This window comes from Carassius carassius, unplaced genomic scaffold (genome assembly GCF_963082965.1).
Source record: "Carassius carassius unplaced genomic scaffold, fCarCar2.1 SCAFFOLD_57, whole genome shotgun sequence".
NCBI classification, from domain to species: Eukaryota; Metazoa; Chordata; class Actinopteri; order Cypriniformes; family Cyprinidae; genus Carassius; species Carassius carassius.
Genome location: NW_026775196.1, coordinates 405,001 through 412,500, shown reverse-complemented (window position 1 = coordinate 412,500; position 7,500 = coordinate 405,001). Strand labels below are relative to the sequence as shown.

Below are 7,500 nucleotides of genomic sequence, written 5' to 3'. Positions count from 1 at the left end.
AATGAGTGAAGAAATTCCAAAAAGTAAAAAATTGTGAAAAATTTCCAAAAAGCTTTCAGCACCTGGTATTCCCAAGCGGTTTCCCATCCAAGTACTAACCAGGCATAGCCAGGTATGGCCGTAAGCGAAGGCTGCTGCAGAGAGAGGGCTATTTAAAGATCAGCCACTCTAATCTCCAGTTCAATATATAAGTAGGGAAGAAAACCCAAAAGCTTACAGCACCTGGTATTATTCCCAGGCAGTCTCCCATCCAAGTAGTAACCAGAACCAAACATTCTAAGATTCAGAGATTGGGCATTGACTCTTTTTTTTTTTTTTTTTTTTTTTTTGCACGATTATAATATAATGAGTGAAGAAATTCCAAAAAGTAAAAAATTTTGAAAAATTTCCAAAAAGCTTTCAGCACCTGGTATTCCCAAGCGGTTTCCCATCCAAGTACTAACCAGAACCAAACATGCTAAGATTCAGAGATCTGGCATTGACTCTTTTTTTTTTTTTTTTCAAGATTATTACATAACTAATGAAAATTTTCTAAAAAGCTTACAGCACCTGGTATTCCCAGGCGGTCTCCCATCCAAGTACTAACCAGGCCCAAACCTGCTTAGCTTCCAAGACCAGACGAGATCGGGCATAGCTTTTTTTTTTTTTTTTTTTTCTTTTTTTTTTTTTTCTTTTTTCTTTTTTTTTTTTTCTTTTTATTATCAGTCAAAATACAAGTTGTGTACAAGACATTAAAGCTGTTACAGGGAAATTTTCATAAATGCAAAAGCATTTCACAAAAGCATTTTTCCAAAAATGCATAACACTAAAAACCAAAAACATCTAAAATCACAAATTCATCAAGTTCATTAATCTTCTTTTGGCATATAAAAGTGCTTTTGTTTTAAAATATCCTTCGTAAAAATTCCATAAAAATCCCCCATCTTGTTTTCCAGTTTAAAATAACTGTACAGCATTTTTACATAATCTTCAACCAACTGTTTAAAAATCAACCATAGGTTTGCAGTAAAATCTCTGTTTTTGACTATATTCCTTCTTTTCCATATAGCTTTTTTGGCCAAAATTAAAAACAAATTAATTAGTTTCTTGTTTGCTGTATTCTCTGCCATTCCCAACATAAAAAATCTATTCCAGTTGCAGTCCACCTCATTATCTCTTAAGTCTTTGATTATTTCCTTTAATTCCTTAAAAAATGGGCTCAACTTCTCACAGAATAAAAACAAATGTAAAATTCCTTCATCTTCTTTTTTACAAACTCTGCATAGGGCATTAGTTTTTTTCTGCATTGCACACAATCTCATTTCCGTAAAAATCACATTTTGTCTAATAAAATAATCAAAACTTTCTAAATCCGCATCCAACCATTTCCATGTCATGTTCTTCCATATATCTTCCTCTTCGATTTCATTAAAATGCCTTATCCATAACTGATTGGCAAGAGGTTTTTTAAAAACTCCATTTATAAAAAACCCATAAAACATTTTAACAGAACCCAAATTAAAATTCACCATATTGTCTTTACATTTTAGAAACATGCTCATTTTCTTTTCTTTTTCTCCCTCATTAATAATTTCATCCAGCCATTGTCCTGGGATTGCTTTTTTTACTTGTTCGTATTGTCTTTTTAAAACATTTACATTAAAGTCCTCCTTCTCCTCATCCATTGCATCTATGATCACTTGAAGTGGTAAAAATCCCTCTTTAAATTCCCATAAAACATCCCTCACCTTTACAAATCCCGCTTGCAACCACTTCTTAAAATAGATATCATACTCTTGCATCTTTATTTTTCCATTTAAAAACAGAGGTTGATTTAAAATCATTTCCCTCCCCTCCGGATTAAAATCCACCTCTGTTAAAAAAAGCCTCCAAGCGCTTAAAACCTCTTTGTAAAATCGTGGGATCCCCTCCATCATCCAATTCTTAAGCTTCATCCATAAAACATTGTCCCCCAAATTAAAATTCCCACATTTATTTAAATAAAGAGCCATCAATCTCTTCCACTCTGCTCTGTTCGTATCATCCAAATATTTTCTTACCACCTTTACTCTCATGCTTTTCATTTTTTGTTCTACATCCACCAAACCCATCCCTACCTCCCCCGGTTTCCCTATCAGTGTAAAATATGCAATTCTTGGAGGCTTTTTGTCCCATAAAAATTCTAAAACACATTTCTTTATTCTCTTTAAAACCCAGTCTGGCAATGGCATCACATGTAATGTATACCACATTCTAGATAACATTAGCATGTTTACAACTAAAATTTTCCCCTTTAAACTTAAAACCCTGCTTCTCCAGAAAATCAGTCTTCTTTCCATCCCTCCCACCGTCTCTTCCCACATACTGTCCATAGCCTCCTTTTCATTCTTTGCTACAATTATTCCTAAAATCTTTATTTCTTGCACCTCCATAAAATTACAGATCCCTGTAAGAACCTCCACCCTTCCATATTTCATGTATACAGTTTTTTCTTCATTTATTTTTGCACCCGAACCCTCACAATACTGTTTTGTTTTCTCCATCACTCTTTTAACACTTTCTACATTTTCAACCACAATTGTCGTGTCATCAGCATATTGAAATATTTTCTTTAATTCTTCTCCCTCTTCCATTCGTATTCCATTTATTCTTTTTTCTCTATTTATTAAAAGCCCTAAAGGTTCTGCTACCAAAGAGTACAATTGCGCCGACAAAGGACACCCCTGTCTTATGGATCTTAAAACTTTAAAAGGTTGAGTTAAAAAACCGTTGCATTTTACTTTTGTAAAAATATCCCTGTATAAAACCGAAATCCATTTTATAAAATTATTCCCAAACCCAAATTCCTTTAAAACTGCAAATAAAAAGCCATGTTCAACTCTGTCAAAAGCCTTTTCAAAATCCATACTAATAACATAAGCACTTTTGCCCTTTTCTTTTATATACCCTACTATATCTCTAATGCTGCTAGTAACATCTGCTATATCTCTCGCCTTTACTCCGTACGCTTGGTTTGTTTCTATTATATTTGGCATGACATTTTTTAATCTGTTTGCTAAGACCTTGGCTAAAATTTTAAAATCAGTGTTTAGCATTGTAATGGGTCTAAAATTTTTCAGCTCAGTTTTGTCTCCTTTTTTCTTGTATATTATTTTCATTAATCCTAGCCCCATTCTTGGGCTTACTCTTTCATTTTTAAAAACTTCTTCAAAAATTTCATTTAAAATCACGCTTACTTTGTCTTTAAAAACTTTGTAAAACTCACTTCCAATACCATCTACTCCGGGGCTTTTCCTCACTCTTAATTGATTTATGGCATGTATGATCTCTTCAATTTCTATTTCCCTTTCACATATTCTTTTATCCTCTTCGCCAACTTTCCTTGTTATCTGTTGCAACAAAATATTCCTTTTTTCCTCATCTCCCCCCTCCGACTTAAAAAGTTCTTCATAAAATGATTTCACTTCTTTTAAAATCCCCTCTGTATCTGAGACCACCTGTCCATTCCTACTTTTAAGTTCTTTAATTGTTTCCGCTCTCCCCCTGCTTTTCTCAAGATTAAAAAAGAATCTGTTACATTTTTCCCCTTCCACCGTATATTTTGCTTTGCTTCTCAACATTGCCCCCTTGCATTTCCCCTCTTCTATTTTTCTCAACGTATTTTCTATTTCAATTACTTTTTGCACATCTACTTCATTTTTATTTAACTCCTCTTTTAGAGTTCTCCTTATTTCTCTCTCCTTGGTTCTTTTAACATTTTGTAATAAATTACAGTACTTCATAGAATATTTCTTAATATCATACTTAACATTTTCCCACCATTGCGTTTTGTCTTCCATATACATCTGGTCTTTTTTCCTCCCATCTAATATCATTTCAATTTCTTTTTTAAAACTTTCATTCTTTAAAACCTCAGTGTTTAAAATCCACACCCCAGGTCCCTTTGTTTGTCTTTTAAAATCCATCGTCATTAAAACCATTTTGTGATCGCTTAAGGTCGTTTCTTTGTGAAATATTCCATCAATGAAACATTCAAGATTTCTGGTACTTAAAAAATAGTCTATTCTGGTTTGGCACATAAAATTCCCCACCAACTGTCTTCTTGAAAATTCCTTCTTTTTTCCATTCCTTTCCCGCCACACATCAATCATATTTTTCTCTTCCATCAATGACCTTAGTTCTTTTCTACCCCCATCCGATTTAGAAACCATCCCATTTGCCATATCCATTTTACTAAAAACAGTGTTAAAATCCCCTGCAATCACCACCTTCCCCCATTTTCCAATTACATCAGCTAAAACATTAAAGTATAATTTCTTTTATTTTCTCCATTGGGAGCGTGCACGTTCACTAAAACAAATTTGTCTTCTTCCATTTCCATTTCTACCACCATACATTTTCCTTTTTTATCATTATATATAAGTTTTGTCTTTATACTTCTGTCTTTTCTTATTAAAACCGCCACTCCTCCTCCCATTTTTCCTCTTCATTATTAACAAGTAATTCCCCTTCCCATCTTTTTGTAATATCCTCCATAACATTCTCTTTCCAGTTTGTCTCTTGCAATAAAATCACATCTTCATTTTGACACAATTCCTTCACCTTTTCAAATTTATAAACATTCATTAGTCCTCTAGCATTAAAAGTCACAATTTTCAGCACCATAAAATAAAATAAAAGCCATAAAATCCCCATATTGTCAGTTCATTCCCTCTCCTTCCTTTACCATTTCCCCACTGTCCTGTTTTTCCTCACATCCTTGTTTTAATACTTTTCTTTTGGCTTTCTCTAAATTTGGTGTTACCTTAGTTTGTCTTCTTCTTTTATTGATTCCTGTAGTGCCGGCATCGTCGATGCATTCACTGTCTTTGTCCATTCTCCCATCCTCGCTGACCCACTCCTGCTCCTCTGTCTTTTCCAGTTCAATCTGTAAAGTATCAGTTATTTCCATCAGTGACCCCGTTTCCTCACTGCACTGTGTTAATCCAGTCCTTTCACTTTCCTCTTCAACGTCTGTGCTTGCGGTATCCTCTCTTTGTGTTCCTTCCGTGTTCTCGTGTAGCTCCTCTTCACCGTCTTCCTCATGTATCTGCCCGCACCCCTGCTCTTCCTCCTGATGTGGTTCTCCGAACCAGCACTCGCACTTATTTAGCACGAGCCTGCAGTCCGGGCACCTCACCGCATTACAGTCCCTCGCGAAATGTCCCCTTTCCGAGCACTTAAAGCATTTGAAGTCCGGACAGTCCTTCATCATGTGTTCAGGGCTCATACATAACCTACAGGTTCTCACCTGCTGGCTATGTATCACCCTGAAATACTGAGGTCCCTCTTCCGTCTCCATTCTCGTACTGTAGGGCAGAGAAGCCACCTCTTTTGGAAACCGTACTCTCAGGAATCTCGTTCCATCCTCAATGCGGGTGCCCGGGTAGAATCTCCTTTTGATCTGTGAGATAGGAGTCACAACCCATCCCTCCAGCTTCTTTAAAATATCATCATCCTCCAGGTAAGCAGGCAGATGCATGAAAGATACAGCAAAATCCTTATTGTTCAACTTTTTAATTTCACAAGTCTTTCCTTTAATCATCAATCCTTCTTCCAGTTTCTCAATATCTTCTTCCTTTTCCAATGTAATTTCATATTGTTTCATCATTTTTGGTCTTACCGCTAGTATGCTAGTCACTTCAATCTTGTCTTTCAATGCTTCTATAATGTCCTCTGCTCTCCCATCTTTTACCTCCGTCAAATCAATCACTACCGTTGCTTCCTTTGCATAAATCCGTTTGAGTCTCCTTTCTGGGTAATCCTTTTCTCGTTGTCTTTTATCCAGTCCATTTTCAGTTAGCTGCCTTGTTTGTTTTGCCAAATCCATGTCTGTAGCTGTTAATCCGTCCATTTAACAAAAAAAAAAACACAAAACTAAAATGATCCCTCCCAAACAGCAAAGCTGTTGGGAGGACAAATAACAAAAATTACACAAAAACTTGAAACAAAATACTTATCTTGAACAAAAACAACGCAAAAAACAACACAAAAGTTTGGGTGAGCCTTTCTCACCTCCCTATAGCCAACACACTTCCTGTTTCTCACTAGCTCTCTAGCGCCCTCAGGTTGGTATGGCCGTAAGCGAAAGCTGCTGCAAAGAGAGGGCTAATTAAAGATCAGCCACTGTAATCTCCAGTACATTATATAAATAGGGACGAAAACCCAAAAGCTTACAGCACCTGGCAATCCCAGGCGGTCTCCCATCCAAGTAGTAACCAGAACCAAACATGCTAAGATTCAGACATCGGGCATTGACTCTTTTTTTTTTTTTTTTTTTTTTTTTGCACGATTATTATATAATTAGTGAAAAAATTCCAAAAAGTAAAAAATTGTGAAACTTTCCAAAAAGCTTTCAGCACCTGGTATTCCCAGGCGGTTTCCCATCCAAGTACTAACCAGGCATAGCCAGGTATGGCCGTAAGCGAAGGCTGCTGCAGAGAGAGGGCTATTTAAAGATCAGCCACACTAATCTCCAGTTCAATATATAAGTAGGGAAGAAAACCCAAAAGCTTACAGCACCTGGTATTAATCCCATGCAGTCTCCCATCCAAGTAGTAACCAGAACCAAACATGCTAAGATTCAGAGATCTGGCATTGACTCTTTTTTTTTTTTTTTTCAAGATTATTACATAACTAATGAAAATTTTCCAAAAAGCTTACAGCACCTGGTATTCCCAGGCTGTCTCCCATCCAAGTACTAACCAAGCCCAAACCTGCTTAGCTTCCGAGATCAGACGAGATCAGGCATAGCCAGGTTGGTATGGCCGTAAGCGAAAGCTGCTGCAAAGAGAGGGCTATTTAAAGATCAGACACTCTAATCTCCAGTTCATTATATAAGTTCGGAATAAAACCCAAAAGCTTACAGCACCTGGTATTCCCAGGCGGTCTCCCATCCAAGTACTAACCAGGCCCAAACCTGCTTAGCTTCCAAGACCAGACGAGATCGGGCATAGCCAGGTTGGTATGGCCGTAAGCGAAGGCTGCTGCAGAGAGAGGGCTATTTAAAGATCAGCCACTCTAAACTCCAGTTCAATATATAGGTAGGGAAGAAAACCTTAAAGCTTACAGCACCTGGTATTATTCCCAGGCAGTCTCCCATCCAAGTAGTAACCAGAACCAAACATGCTAAGAATCAGAGATCTGGCATTGACTCTTTTTTTTTTTTTTTCAAGATTATTACATAACTAATGAAAATTTTCCAAAAAGCTTACAGCACCTGGTATTCCCAGGCGGTCTCCCATCCAAGTACTAACTAAGCCCAAACCTGCTTAGCTTCCGAGATCAGACGAGATCAGGCATAGCCAGGTTGGTATGGCCATAAGCGAAAGCTGCTGCAAAGAGAGGGCTATTTAAAGATCAGACACTCTAATCTCCAGTTCATTATATAAGTTCGGAATAAAACCCAAAAGCTTACATCACCTGGTATTCCCAGGCGGTCTCCCATCCAAGTACTAACCAGGCCCAAACCTGCTTAGCTTC

At 36.9% G+C, this 7,500-nt stretch overlaps 4 non-coding genes across 4 annotated transcripts in view; all 4 read right to left on the bottom strand.

Moving 5' to 3' along the window:
• Positions 1 to 6,674: 6,674 nt before the first annotated feature.
• On the bottom strand, positions 6,675 to 6,793 carry LOC132138810 (5S ribosomal RNA). Its single transcript, XR_009433089.1, has one exon. It is a non-coding gene; the product is annotated as a 5S ribosomal RNA (ribosomal RNA).
• An 84-nt stretch (positions 6,794 to 6,877) lies between these two features.
• LOC132138459 (5S ribosomal RNA) lies at positions 6,878 to 6,996 on the bottom strand. Its single transcript, XR_009432750.1, has one exon. It is a non-coding gene; the product is annotated as a 5S ribosomal RNA (ribosomal RNA).
• Positions 6,997 to 7,225: 229 nt separating this feature from the next.
• LOC132138705 (5S ribosomal RNA) lies at positions 7,226 to 7,344 on the bottom strand. The gene has a single exon (XR_009432988.1). It is a non-coding gene; the product is annotated as a 5S ribosomal RNA (ribosomal RNA).
• An 84-nt stretch (positions 7,345 to 7,428) lies between these two features.
• LOC132138015 (5S ribosomal RNA) overlaps positions 7,429 to 7,500 on the bottom strand; it is a 119-nt gene continuing 47 nt past the window's right edge. The window contains exon 1 of the ribosomal RNA XR_009432328.1: positions 7,429 to 7,500. This exon is cut by the window's right edge and continues 47 nt beyond it. This is a non-coding gene — a ribosomal RNA (5S ribosomal RNA).